The sequence below is a fragment of the Quercus lobata genome, chromosome 11, assembly GCF_001633185.2.
Source record: "Quercus lobata isolate SW786 chromosome 11, ValleyOak3.0 Primary Assembly, whole genome shotgun sequence".
Classification (NCBI taxonomy): domain Eukaryota; kingdom Viridiplantae; phylum Streptophyta; class Magnoliopsida; order Fagales; family Fagaceae; genus Quercus; species Quercus lobata.
The window spans coordinates 41,804,219-41,821,743 of NC_044914.1; the positions used below are offsets into that span (position 1 = coordinate 41,804,219).

Genomic DNA, 17,525 nt, shown 5'->3' on the forward strand with positions numbered 1-17,525 from the left:
CAATTTGTTGGATTCATTGAGCTTAGCAATCAAATCATCATTTTCACAAAATAACTTGCTCAAATTCTTTTGAAACTTCTTAGCATTTTTCTTCAAGAGTTTGTCAACAACACCCATAGATTCAAATAACATGTCATCACACTTATGAGGATTAACACTCATAGAGGCATTTTCACAAACATGTGGCATGTTACATTCATCACCAACCAAATCATGCAAAGAGTCATACAAAGCACAATCCATGGCAAATAAACACAAGGGGTCAAGGATCACACTTAGGTATTTAAACCACAACAAGTGTACCCGCTCTGATACCAATTGAAAGTTCAAATACGTGTATAAACACCCTTGAACGTTTAGACCCCCAAATTACAAATTAACCAATTCAAGCTTATGTCAAACAACTAGTGTGCGGAAAATGAACATAAGCTATAATACAGAATTGGATAAACTATCTAAGCCAAATTAAAAACTCATCCACAGCAGAAAATAAAAGGCAAAGATAAAAGGAAGAAAGATGCAAACACAAGACAACACACGATGTGTTATCGAAGAGGAAACCGAAGCCCTCGGCGTAAAACCTCTCCGCCGCCCTCCAAGCGGTCAATAATCCACTAGAAAATGTAGTTGGGATACATGAACAGCAATAGACCCTCCAAGCCTAATCTACCCGATGTACCTAAGCCCTCCAAGCTTCTTGCTCCAACGAAGGTTGCGTCGAACCTTTTTCTTTTCTAGCTTACCGGATTCCGCTACTTGACCATAGCATCCGCCATCCTTGGCATCTTCCAATGCTTCCCAAAACTCCAAAAACACTCAACACTCTAAATGGGTGTGGGTAGTGTTTGGATAGAAATCTCCTCTCAATAGGTATGACAATGAGAGAGGGAATGAGAAGAGACTACAAAGATTTCTCTCTAAGAATGAGTAGCTCTCTCTAATTGGGTGGGTGTTTTGAAGAAACCTCTCTTAGGGTTTTTCTTTCTGAATAGCCACACATATCTTGTGGGAATGAGGGGTATTTATACTGGTGTGAGAATGGAATACGAAGAGTCAGTTTTTCCAAAAACAGGGCTGGCTGGCGACTTGACCTCGCGACTTGACTGAGTCGCGAGTTCAAGTCGCGAGCTAACTTAATGGCCAGTCTGGATTTTTGTCGTGTAGTGCTCCAGGTGGCGTGACTGTTCAGCTCCCCTGCATGCTCTGCACGTGAGCAACTTTTGGCGGCTTGCAAGCCGCGAGCCACCCGCGAGTCCTAGCCGCGAGCCTCTGCTTCACTGCACTGTCTTGAGCATTTCTTCACACTCTCTCACACACTACCCTTACATGATTCCCATCTAAATACAAGGTTTCTAAGTGCTATATTACAAGCAAATTTGTCATGGAATAAAGCCAACACATGGTTGATTAAATTCAACCTTACAATGGATGGTAGTGAAGTTTATGGGGAGGCTTTTTAATGCAATCTCTGAGACTGCGGGATTCTAAAAATGTGCTCTATCTAGTAGTCTTGACTTATAATTGTTGAGTGAGGTGTCCTGCACTATTTAGTTAGTTGGACTGATTTTGGAACTCGAGTTTGCCAAACTCGACTTTGGGCTGGAAAGAAAACACTATAGTGGCGTTTTTTTAGTCATTCAAACAGTAAAGGAAGGTAGAAGTTAGGCATATATTTTTAAACTACCTTGTTAGTCAAGTTGCCTAACATTTAGTTCTCTGGTGAGCTTGACAGTTACGCTGTGCTTTTAATTGAAAAGAAGGATCAAGAAGGTCAATCTCAAGTTCTTTCAGCAGCTCTTGTGGTATGTCTTGATTACATTACCAGCCAAATGCTTAGCATTTTGTTTTAGATGGATTACATTGTTTCTTGATGTTCTCAAGAAATGTCAATCTTCATATTCATGCATCATAGTACTTTTTCTTTTAACAGATTGTGGAAGAGGAAAATCTAGAAGTTGATTCGAAATTCCGTGTTTTAGTTGCCATTGGATCGCTGGTTTCTTTTTATTTTGTTCTTGTTCACTCGTATCTGTTGGTTGATCTGTTTATGTTTATGCTGAATTGTACGTCAATTCACTGGAGATTTGGCCATATAATTTTTAGACTTTTAAAAGTATGCTTCCATTTTTGGAATACAGATATTTTTTATATATGAATTGATTGGTCCAGAGGGAAAATGATTTGATATTTCTCACTTGAAAATGGTCAAACTTGTAATTTTGAGTATGCTAGATAAAGCTTGAGCTGTACATTGAAACCAAAGTTTTGTGCTGGCATTTCATAGTTCTTTTTGTGAATGCTAAAACAATTGTGAAAAAATTAACAAAAATAGTCCATCGATGGTCACTCACTGCTTTATAAAAATCTTCCGTCCAAGCCTAACCATTATGTTAGATAAAATGTAATCACTGAAGGAGTAGGCCAAGATTTTATATTTATTTATTTTTCTCTTTTCTTCATCTCATAATTGCTGGTGAAATATTGGTGTCATGCTTGAAACAAGGATCTGGGAAATATAACTCCTTTTTTTGGAAACACAAAATCTCATTGCCCTGAGCAAAGTTTCGTATGCATGCAACAGGAAATGTAAAACAAAATATATTAGTGTATATGATGTCATGGGTTCTTTAAGCTGGATATGATGTTAAGCACAAACTGGGTAAGGGTTTGGAATTTAGTGAGAAAGACTCAACAAACTTAACTGAAGCATAGACTTACTGCACTGAAATAAATTTTTGGTATCAAATATGTATTTGTATAATATTTTACCTTTGAACTGGCCAATTGGATTAATTAGTAATTTAATTGCTGTGTTTCATAATACAGATGCTTGATGGTCTTGTGAGAAAAATTGCCTTGGACCTTGATGTTGAGCAAATTGCCAAAGCAGCAAAGGCCTCTAAAGACGCCAAAATTGCTGAAGTTGGGGCTGACATTGAACTGTTAACTAAACATAGTTGAATCTCTCAAGTCCGTGGTAACTAAACAATTTTCTCTGGATATTTTGTATCTTTGTTGCTTGTACAAGGTGTTCACCATCGTGAACACGATGTTCAGTTCTTTCAATAAAAGTCTTATTACCTATAATTTTTTTTAATTTATTTATTTTTAATCTTTGTTGACATGTTTATTTTATCTTTTATCTTTTTTTCTAATATAAATTTTTGCTAAGTGTCCTATAGGTGTAGTGTACTCCTAGTGTACTTGGGCCTTGCCCCATTTTCCTTTTATAAGTGAAAATTTTATTTTAGTGTTAAAAAAAAAAAAAAAAAAATTAAATGCATATCGCATGTAAGTAGACGGGGAGATGCATTAGTGTGCATGTGTGTGATATATGTGATATACAAGCACACAAAAAATGATGAACACACACAATTCCATTGGATAGTGTTATGATCCTAATGTCTCACATTGATTAAGTATAAGTTTAACCATGTGTAGCTCTTGGGTACCCTCCTCTTGCAAGCTGGTTTTCTTGCAAGCTAGTTTTCAAGGGTGAGTTATACCCATATGGGTATCAATTAGGTAGCTTCCACTATGTGGTTTCTTGTATTTCATCTTCTCTAATAGTGTGATTCTAGCAATTTTTAAAGTGCGATGTGAAAGCTCGAAATGTGTGAAAACACTAGAGCTCATTTAGACCCCCAATTCAAATTACTGCTTAGTTGTTTTTACACTAACTTAATACCAAGTGCAGAATAGTGTAAACGCAAGCAAACATGCAAGAGAGCTACTCTAATCCATATTTAAAGCAACACAACAGTAAAATGAAATGAACAAGAGTAGGGAAGAAAGATGCAAACACAGATAACACTGAGACGTGTTTTCGAAGAGGAAACCGAAGAACTCAGCAAAAAACCTCTCCGCCGCCCTCCAAGCGAAAATTGATCCACTAGACAATCAGTTGGGATACATGGGTAAGCAAGAGACCATTCAAGCCTAATCTACCCTCTGTACCTAAACCCTCCAAGCTCTTACTGCAACAAGGCTTCTCGGAACCGTGTTTTGTCTAGCTCTCCAGATCCCGCAACAAGCTCCATGTTGCATCTGCCATCCTTGGCTTCTTCCAATATTTTCCAGCAGCACCAAAACCTCACTGGACACTCTCAAAAGGTGTGGTAAGTGTTTGGGCTATTGACCTCTCAATGGTATGGAAATGGAGAGGTAGGAGATGAGGAAAATCCACAAACAAAGGTGTAGAGAATTGTTGGATTAACAATTTCTAACTCTCAAGTGTTTTAGCTAGGGTTTTCTCTCAGAAGCTCTCTATTACATTTATGGGTAATGTGAGTATAAATAGTGTAGGCACAAAAAGTGTGTATAAGACTGGACAGGTTGGCAGAACAGAATGTCTCGCGGGTGTCTCGCGGGAAGGCCTTACCCGCGAGATACACGCGAGACATAGCTGTCTCCATCTGGCCTGACTCTTCGCATTCCAACATGTGTAGGGCACAAAAGTTACTTCGCGGGATGCTAAGTCACGAGCTACCAGCAAAAACACTTCATTCTTCAGTAGCTTGAGTCTTCACACTCTCTCTCACTATCACACAACCCTTACAATAAATTCTCACAACAAATACAGGGTACAAAAGATTGAATAAAATTACAATCAAATTTGGCACGGAATAAAAGCCAACACAATACAAATTTGTAAATCACAACTTTACACGATGCTTAGCAATTTATGATGGTCTCTAGCTTTTTGTGATTTTGTCATACGCAGACTGTATTATCAATTGCATAAACTGATCTAAGTGTCAATTGAACATGATAAGATGCAATACACCCCCACCTTGTGTTGGCAAGCCATTCTGTAACTTAATGTACAATAATAGAATTGGGATGGAAGAAACTTAGAACCTTAAGTTGTTTAACTATTTCTGAGGGATTTTGTAGGAAGCTTCCTACAATAACACTACTGTCTAAATGTACGCACAGTCATACATGGTCTATGTGGCTATGATTGAATGAATAAGATGGTCGTATATAGATAAAAATGGTGGAGAGGAATGGCCAACCCAACTAATTTGGGATTTAACTTAAAAGCCTATTATGTTAAGTTTAGTATATGTTGATGATTCTTAATTTTCCTCTTTCCCCAAGTTTGAATAAATAATGACAGCTTGAAGTGAATCTAAAATAGAAGATGAACATTCTGGAAGGTTAATTGGACCTAAGTTCACAGAAATCACAGTGAAGAACCAGGCCTCTGTCTACTGGGTGCATACACAGAATATTAACATGCCAAAAAGGATCCTTTGGTCGATGAAGATGCAAGGATAATTTTTTCTTGGGTTGGTAAGGAAAAAAAAAACATGACTTGAAAGCTATGAAGCACGGGTGCGTTTCGAGACTCGGGTGCGGGTGCGAGTGCGGGTGCAGGACTCGGCAATTTTTGAAAAAGTAGGGTGCGGGTGCGGCGGGACTCGGCGATTAAAAAATTATTAAAAATATTTTTATTTATATTTTCTATATATTTTTACTATAAAAATATTCTTAAAAAACACATTAATATATTTGATTCATAAAACAAAGGAAGAAGGCAAAAAACACATCTGAGGTCAGAATTTCGGCAGCTCCGGCGAGTTTTAAGGCCAATTTCGGCCATTTCCGGCCTGTTTCGGCCGTATCGGCTGTATCGGTCGCCGGCCGATACGACCTGATATGGCCGATACGGCCCGATTCTGGCCGAATCAGCCCGATTCAGTGCCAATCGAAGCCGATTCAGCGTGAATCGAGCCGCGTCGACGCGAATCTAGCCGATTCGGCTCGAATCCGAGAAAAAAAAAAAAAACTCAGACGCGGCCAGACTCGCGGTCAACCACGTCGCGCCGCATCGGACTCGGGTGCGCCACCCTCCCAGCCGCGTCCGTGCTTTCTAGCTTGAAAGTCAAAATTTAGTTAACAATTTGTGTTGGCGCCAAGGAATTTCTTTATGGTACCAAATGGTGCAGCAATTGTTTTTTCTTGTGTTCCGGGGCCCCAGTTGTACCATATTTGTTGACCATAGATGGAACATTTTTCAAATAGATAGAGAATGTAGCTAAATTGCCATTAAAAAAAATGTAGCTAAATGGCCGGCATTTCTGGATATCTATGGCCTGTTCTTTATGTATGTGTGGTTGTGCTCTCTTTGTAGAAGTAATCATAGTGAAGATGTAATGGGTAGCAGGAAAGTTGATGTTTCCATTAGTAGGTTAAAATTTAAGCACGAAATGATTACCACCACCATAGAGTAACCTGTCATTCAACACAGTTAAATAAGCTTAAACATGTTTACTTACTATTTTGCTTGCTGCATTGAATTTGCTTCATTAAAAATAGATTAGCAGATTATTTTGCATAGTCTATGCAAGTTAGTTTAGTGAATGAAGTAGTATAAAATGTCCACACGGGCTTTATAGTTCGACTCTACCACCGACTTGCTCAGTACATTGGTAACTTTTTAAGAAAAAAGATATGTAGAAGATAGTGCACCCAGGTTATTGGGAGGGACAGAGCACTTGAGGCTCCGTTTTACGTTTTCTACTTGTTCACTGAATTTAATAGTACTGAAAGAGTCACAAATTGTTTTACAATATTTTTACAAACTATTGATGTGACAAATTTTTATTAATTATAATATGGATTTACTACTAATATCACATTTATGTTTAACAATAATTATTTGAAAATTACTAAAGTCACATCCGTAGTTTGTAAAAATATTGTAAAATAGTTTGTGTCTATAGCATTATTTGGAAATATCAAAGTTTGAACAATAACTTACTTTCCTAAAGGGTACGCTAATTGTCTAATTGATCAACTGTATAACATAAATTCTACAAAAAACTTTTCTTCTTTCTAATGTTTTAGAATACAACAGATAACAAACTAAATCTTTGTTAAAATGTGTGGTTTACATATTTACATGCAAAGCCTTTCTTGTTAATAAAACACACCATAAGTTTAGCAAACCCAAAAGAAGGGAATCATAAAGAACCATGCCAAAATTTCATTTCCACTTGGCATAAAATTTTTGGTCACTCCATAACAACATTCTATTCAATGGAATCTAAACATTCCTCTCCTTCAAATGCAAATGCCTTAGCACTACCCGCTTCTCCAAACTAAACCCAAAATACTGCAGAAACTTCTTCAATTCGTCCACGCTCCTTTCTATCTCACTACAAGAAACTTGACTATTTTCAATGGTTGAAACCATCGAAAAAAGTATTAAAAACCATCAAAAAAAATATTTTCTAATTTTTGATATTTATAAAGTAAGATAAATATCAATTGTAAGAAGGGGCCTATGAAAAAGTAAGATCCCATTTTAAAAAATGAGATGAGTACCAAAATTTAAAATAGAACTAATAAGTAAAAGCCACAGTCATATGCACTGTCTTGACATACTGCACATCAATCAAAACATCCACAATTTAAATACATTTATTTAATGAGCATGTTTTATTATAGTATCACATACCATAAAGCAAATTTGACAACTAATCACTAAATTGTGTTGATGGCAACATCACAAAAGACATAAATTGAATATCCCCTACAACATGGTAGAGAATTCCAAAAGCATAAAATTCTTCAACAATAGCTTGGGGCAGTTTACCATGCCATTGACAATTGACTCTATGTTTTTATTTGATAAGTATAGCATTGATTATATATTACTTGGAAATGTAACAACTGAAATTGCAAGTTGAGGAGTTAATGCCAATGGTAAACTTTCTAATCACGTTAAATTTAATAGTACATTTTTTCAGCCATATTCTATAAATTAAGCCATCCATGCTTTCTTTTTTCCTTTTTACAACATTAAAGTCATTCATCTTGTTCATTAGCTTCAATCCATCCATTATCATCTCCAGTTCTTTCAACCATTTTTATGATAGTTAAAAACCAAAGATGAAAATGAAAACAAAACTTTCAACCATTTAAAAATTCAAAGGAGATCTCATCAATGTTTTCATCTTCTATTTCGTTAGTGAAAAAAAATAACCAAAATTAGGTGAGCAGATTACTGCCCAAAACATGATAATGAAAAGGGGGAAAAATTGAATTTTGATATTCATTTAAAAAAAAAAAAGAAGGATAAGAAGAAACAGAATTTGAGTAATAAGGTGCTAAGTGGCAAACTGACAGAGAACTGTTAAGGCTTTTCTCCTTGTTCTTGTTTTCTTATCCAAATTCTTTGGTTTTGGTATTGGTAAGACCATTTATAGAACTACCTATGCTAGAGTTGTTGATTGTGTTTAAATATATTGACAGCTACAACGCAGATTCAAGAAATGAAAACTAAAACAAGCTAATACCCACTTAAATTCAATCATAACATCAAAACCCATTTCATGTGATGATGGCAAAGAGACATAACACAAATTAAAAGGCAAATGAACTTACCAAGCACTTGTAATTTGAACTCACAAACGTTCTAGCTTTCAATCCCACAAATAGTGAAAAAACTGCTGGAACAATTACATTAATAAATTCAATCTCACCTGCTAAAAAACAATCAAAGTAGCATCATTACGTCAATGATGCAAGTGAGTACCATATATTGCACTGAGTGATTCAGCCAACAAAAAACAGAGTATCTAATATAAAAAATGCAAGTCAGTTTCATTCTCAATTCTCAGTACCATATATTGCACTTATGCACATATTCAATCTCAAGAATTATTTCATAAAAATTAACAAAATTCATTATTAAAGCACATTTGATGGGAACAAAAACAAGCCATAAAGCACACCCCAATATCAACCAATCACTATAAATTAACAACAACAAAAAACTACTATGATCACTAATTTGGCAGAAAATAAGTGAACGCTATAGAATTCCAATTAATAAGAATGAAAATAATTGAAACTTAGTATTAGTTATGGTCCTTATGGAACAAAGAACAAAAATTAGAAGAAACTTACTTTATTAGCTTGACCATCCTTTGTAGTAGACTCTGAAACAAAACACAAAGCCATCTAAGAAAGATGCAAAAACCTATATATAGGCATAAACATAGGAAGAGGGAGAGAGAAAGAGAGGGAACCTTGGGGTTTTGGGGAGAGAGAGGAAGTGAGAGAGAATTTAAATATTCACCCTCAAATTTTCCCAGGAACCAAACATTACAATTTATAAACAAAACATGAAAACGCACCGAATTTTCGTCCATTGAAGAATTGAGACAAATCAGGCAAATTAAATGATCTTCGTGTCACAATGGCGATTGAGCTTGAAACCCTAGAAAATTGGGGGAGATTAAATGAGGTAGGCGAAGAGTAAAGGAGTTGACAGAAGACTTTGACTTCAATTTTGTGAGTGACGATGAGACAGAGCCACCGCATTGAGAGACCAATAGCTATACAATTGCCATGACCTAGAGCTTCGAAATTTCCATGATTGAGAGCTATGAATTGGCTTTGAAATTTCTAGGTTTTGTGTGAGAGAGATTTGAGCTACTAGTGAGAAAATGAGAAATTGTGAGAGCTAACTATAAAACTTTGATTTGTTCTGTAAATTTATATAAGTTCCATGTTTCTAATTTTCAACACTGACAACTGTACATAAAAGATGTAGTTTATCTTCAACATTCATCAAGCCTGTGGATAAAACTTTTACTTAATTTTTTTTTTTACACTCGTTTCAACAGTTTTGCCAATTGTGGAAATAAGTAGGCTAATTTCCTTATTTTGATCAACAGTTGAGTACAACTATAGAAATTTAGGGGTTTTATTAACATTTTTTGGTACCCATAGATAAAAAAATGTTGAAAAAAACTCAAGTTTGTTGTAGTGTCTTATCCACCAAATACTTAAACTTTGGCCACAAGTTATTATCAATTCTATAACCAAACATCGTAGGGAATCTAACACAAGCCCTTTCATTCTCCTCCTAAGCAAGGTTTTCAGACCCGGACCATTCATTGAACCGTAAAAGGGAGAGATTCAAGGGTTTTGAGGTCGAACGGAGGTCGAACCGGGGTCGAACCGTGATGACGTCATAATTAATTTAATAATTATTTTAAATATATATAAAAACATTAAATTAATAAATAAATAAATAAATTAACTAGAATAGTCTAATTCATTTAGAAAATGAAAATGTTCACATTCCCCTATATTTCAGTTGTATGCCCTGCAATTTTAACAACCAAGAAACCAACCCACAGCCCCGTTGCTTTGTTCAGCACTGATATCAAGATTGCATACAACGAATAGCATATTGCACTTCCTGTAATGATGAAGCCAAAGTGAAAGAAAGCCCATTTCTTCTTGTAGGCCATGAATGCAGGTGCAATATTATTGAAAACTTTCTTGTCCAGTAGGAGAATCAAACAAGCCAAGAAAGCAACGTTGAACACTACTGAAATCTGAGTTTACCTGAGCAGCCCCCACAGCTATTGTTACTTCCTCTATAACTTCAACAGTAGAAGAATTTTCTTCCCAAAAAAACTTGGCCATTAAGTTAGGTAAATTTTCATAACCAATCACCCAAAACAGCCCTCATGAACCCAGAATTTTCACAACCAATCACCCAAAACAGCCCCCTTGAACCCAGAAAAATTCACAACCAAAATCCCAGCAAAACCCACTGAATATATCACCCAAAACAGCCCCCATGAACCCAGAATTTTCACAACCAATCACCCAAAACAGCCCCCTTGAACCCAGAAAAATTCACAACCAAAATCCCAGCAAAACCCACTAAATATATCACCAAAAACAGCCCCCATGAACTCAGAATTTTCACAACCAATCACCCAAAACAGCCCCTATGAACCCAGAAAAATTCACAACCAAAATCCCAGCAAAACCCACTGAATATATCACCAAAAACAGCCCCTATGAACCTAGAATTTTCACAACCAATCACCCAAAATGAACCTAGAAAAATTCAATTAAAACCTCATTGCAAACATAACACAGGACACGAAATTCTTAGCCAAACACCATAGGAAATCAACCAAAAAAAATTCTCATAATACAACCACACATTGTGTACAACCTTGTTTCTCATAATAATGTTTTCCAAGTTATAGTACACAAACATAATACAAAATATAAAATATATAGAAATTATCTCTAAAATGTTACAGTACACAAACAGAATACATAGAAATGTTTTCCAACCTTCTTACAAAGAGACATAGAAATTATCTCTAAAATACAAAACATAACTTCAAAGTTCAAACATAATTATCATAAATCATAAATCATCAATGTCCAAATCATCATGCTCATCATCATTCCTTGGAAATCCAGGAGGAGGGCCAATAGGTTGTCCAAATGTTCCCAAATCAATTCCTTCAACCTCACTGCTATCATCTACAGATTCTATACACAAGGTTGAACAAAATAAAAAGAAAAATCATAATAATGTTTGCACAAACTTAAAAAAATAAAAGAAAAATCAATATAAGTTATTATATTTTTTTGCATATAAACTAACCTTCAATATTAGAAGAAGGCACTGCACTTGCTGGATATGCACCCTCTTCATAAATTGCATTCTACAACTCTTCATAATTAAGATATGGGTCCTCCTCTTCCACAAATACCCAAAAATCGGTTTTGTCGATACTTGCATAATCAATGGGGTCAAAATTAAACTTTTTGTTGTAAAGCCTGCATCATAAAATGTCATGCTCATTATTGGAATTTGAACATAATTAGTAACTAACAATTACATTATATAAATGACTTTTTAAAAATTAATATAATGACAAGATATAGCATTTAGTTACCTATGTTTCAATTGCAAGTTATGATGAACAAACACAAGATCATTGAGCCTTTGATGCTCCAATCTATTTCTCCTCTTAGAGTGTATTTGGTCAAATAAACTCCAACAATGCTCACATCCAGAAGAAGCAGAAGTTTGGCTAAGGATTCTAATTGCCAATTTTTGCAAGTTTGGAGCATTAGCACCCCACAACTTCCACCATTCATCTAATTTTCATAACACAACATAATCTAATATTAATTAACATAAACATATAGTCCAAGACTAGATTCTCAACATATAGTATTAAAGTAATTAGATTCCCAACTACATTACTTGAATGCAACACTAATTACTTGAATGCACACTATATCCTTTAATAAACATATGGTATTAAAGTAAACTGATTACTTCACCTGGATGAGTGGTTGTGCTTGTTGACAATGCAAGCTCTCTATCAAAGCTCCCAATACGGTCTCGAAAATATTGGGTTTCCTTAATAACCTTCTCTTTGTCACCATCATATTTTGTCCCAATATAGTCCAAAACAGCCATATGTACTGCTGGTTTCCGGCAAAAATTCTCCTCATCATACTGAAAAGCGGGATTTAACCAATATGCAGCAGCATGAAGATCTTTACGCAAATGTTTGTCCCAACGGATTTTTATAATTGAAGTGTATGGCTTGTACAAGTGCTTCTTCATTCGGAAGATCTTCTTGATTCCCAACCGTGCTCTATGCATGCCCTCATACACATATTCTATTGCAAGCCTTTGATCAGAATCGACAATCCGTAACAAACGAATGAGCGGCGATGAAATCTTAACAAGAACATTAATATCATCCCAAAAAGTATTATCTAAAATGATAGAAATTACTTCTTTTGCCTTTGACTCTCTTGCCAATCTATTGTCCACAAAAAACTTGCTAGTCACTAAGGCTTGCAAGTCATGCTTATGTACATGAAGACTTCCAAATGAAAGAAAAGTAGTAGCAAATCTTGTTGCTCCTACACGTACAATATCTGTCCAACTAGGTCTCTTCCTCAACCAAGCAATCAAAGCTACATGATTATAAATAAAAACTGTAACTTTGGATGCACATTTTTTAAGTCTCTCCACATGAGACATGTCTCCCATATCCAGCAACACAAGATTCAGGCAATGTGTTGCGCAAGGAGACCAACTAATGGTCTTATACTTTTCACACAACAATTTACCAGCAGATACATAATTGGAAGCATTGTCGGTAACCATGTGAACTATGTTTTTTGGACCAACCCATGTAACTACTTCATCAAACAATTTATATAAGTTTCTAGTACTCTTCACAATATCTGAGGCATCAACTGATTTTACAAATACCATTCCCCTAGGACAATAGACAAGGAAATTAATCAATGACCTATGTCTAGTATTCGTCCAACCATCAGCCATAAGTGTACATCCAACTTCTGCCCAATGCCTACGTTGTGACTCAACCAACAATTGCACCTCTTTCTTTTGATCCCTCAACAAAGGGACCCGTACAGCATGATAAGATGGAGCTTTGTAGCCAAGACCAGTAGCAGCTACAGCATCAATCATCTTTTGGTAGTACACTGAATTGACTACATTAAAAGGTAGGCAATTGTCATACAAGAACCTTGCAATAGCCATATCAGCTTGCCTCACCCTTTCTTTACTTTGGAACACATTTTTAAGACCAGGTTGAGCTCCTGGTGTAGTTCTTGGAGCAAAATAATTATCCACCGGATTTGTACCCTTTCTTTTACCTAAAACAAGTTTTTTAGGCAACCCACTACTATACACCTCTTGAACATCTTCATCTTCTTGTATATCACTATTTGTGGAAGGCACACTAAACATTTCTGTTTGACGTTGTTTTTTAGCTTTTTTCTTCAACTCAAACTCCTTCACATATTCCAACATTTGGTATCTCACATCATGAGAAACCTTTTTACATGATCCAATATCACCTTTTATCCCCGCAAGGTGTTTTTTCATCCTATTAATACCCCCACCTTTATATGTTTGCCTACAATACATACATGTGAAAGTATTTCGTCCCTTCTCATCCGCCCCAAGGCTAAAATGTTCCCAAGCCGGATCAACCTTTTCCCTTACTCTAGAGCTAGACTCCATTACATTGGAATCAGCTTCATGTGATGGAGTAGACCCGGTCTTAGTTTCCATTTTAATCTAAAAAACTAAACAACCAATCAAACACGCATAGACCCATCAATTTTTGAAATACAAATAGTCAAAGAATCACAACTTCATACACAAAGTCAAATTAACAAACTAACATACACCAAGTCATAGAGTCAAAGAATCACAAATTGATCTATAGGTGCTAATATAGAGAGAATCATAAACTAAGCCCAATTGTTGTACCAAGCACAAAATAAAATGAAATGAGAATCCAAACTTTAAGTCTCTCTCTAGCTCTCAAATTCCCCGATCAACCAAATGTGGGATATAAACCCATTAACTTAGTCCACATATAAGTACAGCCAGATAGAATTAAACTCAATCAGAAATTCCAATCCTGTCACATTCCAAACTCTTACTACTTCATCACAAAACTCATCAAAATATCGCAATTCAGGTCTAATGCAATAACCAAAGACAACCCACTAAAGGAGAGTTCAGTCCACAATTCAAATCAATCATACCCATATACACAATTCAGCATAGAAAGGAGAATTCAATCAGCTAAACTGAACAAAAAACATAAGTAATGCCAAGAACACAAAGTGCTTCTTTTCATAACCAAAGAAGTCCACAATCCAAGTCAAATAGTAATGCTAAGGACACAACATTTATAGCTTTATAGCAACATTTTACTACAACTCCTAACATGATCCATTGTGATTGGAACAATATAACTTCTACTAGGTTCACAATATGCCATGTCAGCCATTGTGAAAAATATTGTCCCTATGCCATTTTTGACTCCAATAACACCAATCATAACATGCCAATTCTTAGTTGCATCACAAAGACTTTATATTCTATTATTCAAAACAAACAGCCAATCAAATCCATACCCACATTCATCATAACAAGAAACAAAAACAACAACAAAATCGTGATGCTTTCAGTCCATTCATACACGATATGGTCAAGTTTGATGTTCAAAATAAACCATATCTTCCAAATCAAAAATGCTTTCAGCAAAAAAAAAAAAAAAATCAACAATCATCATCCACATTTTCAATTGACCCAAATCATCAACAATCAACTTGCAAAAATTAACAAAGAAAAAACAGATTAGGGGTAATAAAGTACCAAACGATGGCGACGGCGACGAGGCACAGAGTGAGCTGCGACGGCGACGAGGGAGAGAGGCAGAGATGAGCGTGAGTGAGTGAGCTGCGATTTGGGCTGACTGCGATTTGGGCTGAACTGCGACGGCGAGAGAGTGATCGAACAAAGGTGGAACGACGGCGATCTGGGCTGAGCAAGAACGACGGTGGAACAAGGGTGGAACGGCGGTACGATTTTAGATTTAGGATTTTAGATTTAGGGCGATCTGGGCTGAGCCAAAAGAAGGGTGGAACGGCGGTGGAACAAGGGAGGAACGGCAGCGACGAAGGATAGAGGCAGAGACAAGAGAGTGAATGAGAGAAGTGAGGTTTCGTGTGATTGAGAGAGTGAGGGTTTCAGAGTGTTCTGGAGAGAGGGTTAAAAAAAACAAAGGTTGAACGACGTCGTATAGGAAGGGGGAAAAAAAAAAAGGATGGAACGACGTCATTTTAAGGCAGAAGTAATGCAACCGTTCAAACCGTTTGAACCGCTCACGGTTCACAGAATCGGACGGTCGGACCGCGGGTCAGAGGGGTTCATGCTTTTTTCGCATAGAACGGTTCCTAACCTTAAACGGACTGTGAATTTGAACGGTTCTCGGGTTTTACGGTCGGACCGTACGATCCAGTCCGGGTTTAACAGCCTTGCTCCTAAGAAAAACCAATGCTCCTCAAGAAGCCAATCTTTTCTCTCAGCTTATTAGCTCGCGTGTTCAAAAGATGCGCGTTAAGACTACTAGGCGAGCTCAAATTCTCCATCCCCAGCTGCCTTAGATAATCCAGAGTGGGCTGGAGACAGAATCGACATCTAAAAAGGGAAGGCGAGGGCAGTGGAGGATTAAGCTACGTGATTCTTCGGTGGTGGCAAGTAACTTGGTGGCCAGGAAATCAAAAACTGGAGCGAAGTTAGTGGGGTCACAGTTTGTAGTGAAGAGTTATGGGCAAAGGTAAGCGAGTCTAGGGAAGTCAGGCTCTGTGAAGCCCTTGGATTTGAAGAACTCAACTGTGGCAAGGACATGGTCGATGGTGTTAGTGTCTATGTTGATTGAGGGGGGCTTCTTGTTGTGAATGATGCCAAGGGCTTTAAGGTAGCAGAGGTTATCACGGTGGGATGTATGAAACTTGATGTATAGAGGATATGAAGGGGTTTTGTTGGGTTTTGAGGTTTTGGTAGTAATGGAGGAGCAAGAAGGGGTTGGGAGTGAGAGAGAGTGAAGCATTGTGTTTTGTCATTTGTGTATGTATGTGTGTGTTTTGGGGTTTTAGAGGCAAATGTAATGAATGTATTATGGGGAAAGGAAAGGAACACCCTTGCTAAATAACAATAATATTTTAACAATTGTGTTAGTTGCCCTATTCCAAAACAATATATGAAAATAGCATCTCGAGTTTCTGAAACTCGAGATTCAATTGGAACTCGAGTTTTAGAAACTCGAGTTAAGTGTTTTATGCTAACCTTACCTGGACAAAATTGCCAGGTGGAGCCACGTCGATATCGAGTTTATAAGACTTGAGATATGCTGAAATATGGCAGATACACAGCTCTTTCAATGTCTCATTTCAAAATCTGAATGTTCAAACACGCACTCACTCACTCACACCCTTTCTCTCCGCCCTCTCAAACTCACTCACTCTCACTCACTCACTCACTCACTGATTCATTCATAAAGCAAATTCGTGGTCCTAATCTGAAGCAAATTTGTAGCCACTGTCACGAAGGTAGTCTCTCAAGCAATCGGAGCTCATTCTCAACGCCGTTCGTAGCCCACCATGCCGAAGGTACTCTCTCTTTCTTCTGAATGCTTTCTCGTTTTTGCTTCTTAGATTCCTCTATCTCTCTTTATCCAATTTTAGATTTTGGAATTTCATGATTTGACCTAGGGTTTTTTGGATCTTTCTGGGTTTTTTTTGTGTTTTTTTTTTTGTTGGTGTTCTGAGAATATGGTTATGTTTTGGCAGTGACATTAGTTTTTTGTGATTGTTAGAATTGAAAAAAAAAATAAAAATTAAATGTGGTATTTAAAGGAAACCGAAGTACCCTTTTTGGATTTGATTCAAAGATGGCATTTTGGAACTTTGATTCACTTTTGAGGCAAATGCTTTGCTGAAATATTGTTTAAAGGAAACCCAGTGCTTTATTTCCAGCAATGACCACTTGGGAACGAGCACCCATGTTCTAAAGTTTTAGGAATTATACAAACAGATGGTTATGGAAAAGCATGTTGAAAGAATGTAATTTCCAAAGAGCACACTGAACATGCAATTCTAGATATGAGAATGTAAGATAACTTTGATTTATCATCAATGCAAGGCTAAGATATTGAATTTCATTTCACATAGTACCCTTATATTAGAAAGAAATAAACCTGTTTTTTGTTACCTTATGTTGAAATTTTAGTTCAATGGTACTTGCAAAGACTTTCTCTGCTAATTTGTAGATTTTTTATGAAGAAGGGGATTTTGAGAGCAGGGTTATAAATCTTGGCATCTTGGAATGC

At 36.6% G+C, this 17,525-nt stretch overlaps 1 long non-coding RNA gene and 1 pseudogene across 1 annotated transcript; both read right to left on the reverse strand.

Annotated features, from left to right (window-relative positions):
* Positions 1–8,126: 8,126 nt before the first annotated feature.
* On the reverse strand, positions 8,127–9,650 carry LOC115969347. The gene is made up of 3 exons (XR_004086931.1): positions 9,153–9,650; positions 8,923–8,954; positions 8,127–8,498 (listed from the first exon to the last, which is right to left on the reverse strand). It is a non-coding gene; the product is annotated as an uncharacterized LOC115969347 (long non-coding RNA).
* A 122-nt stretch (positions 9,651–9,772) lies between these two features.
* LOC115966894 lies at positions 9,773–16,318 on the reverse strand (annotated as a pseudogene).
* Positions 16,319–17,525: the final 1,207 nt, after the last annotated feature.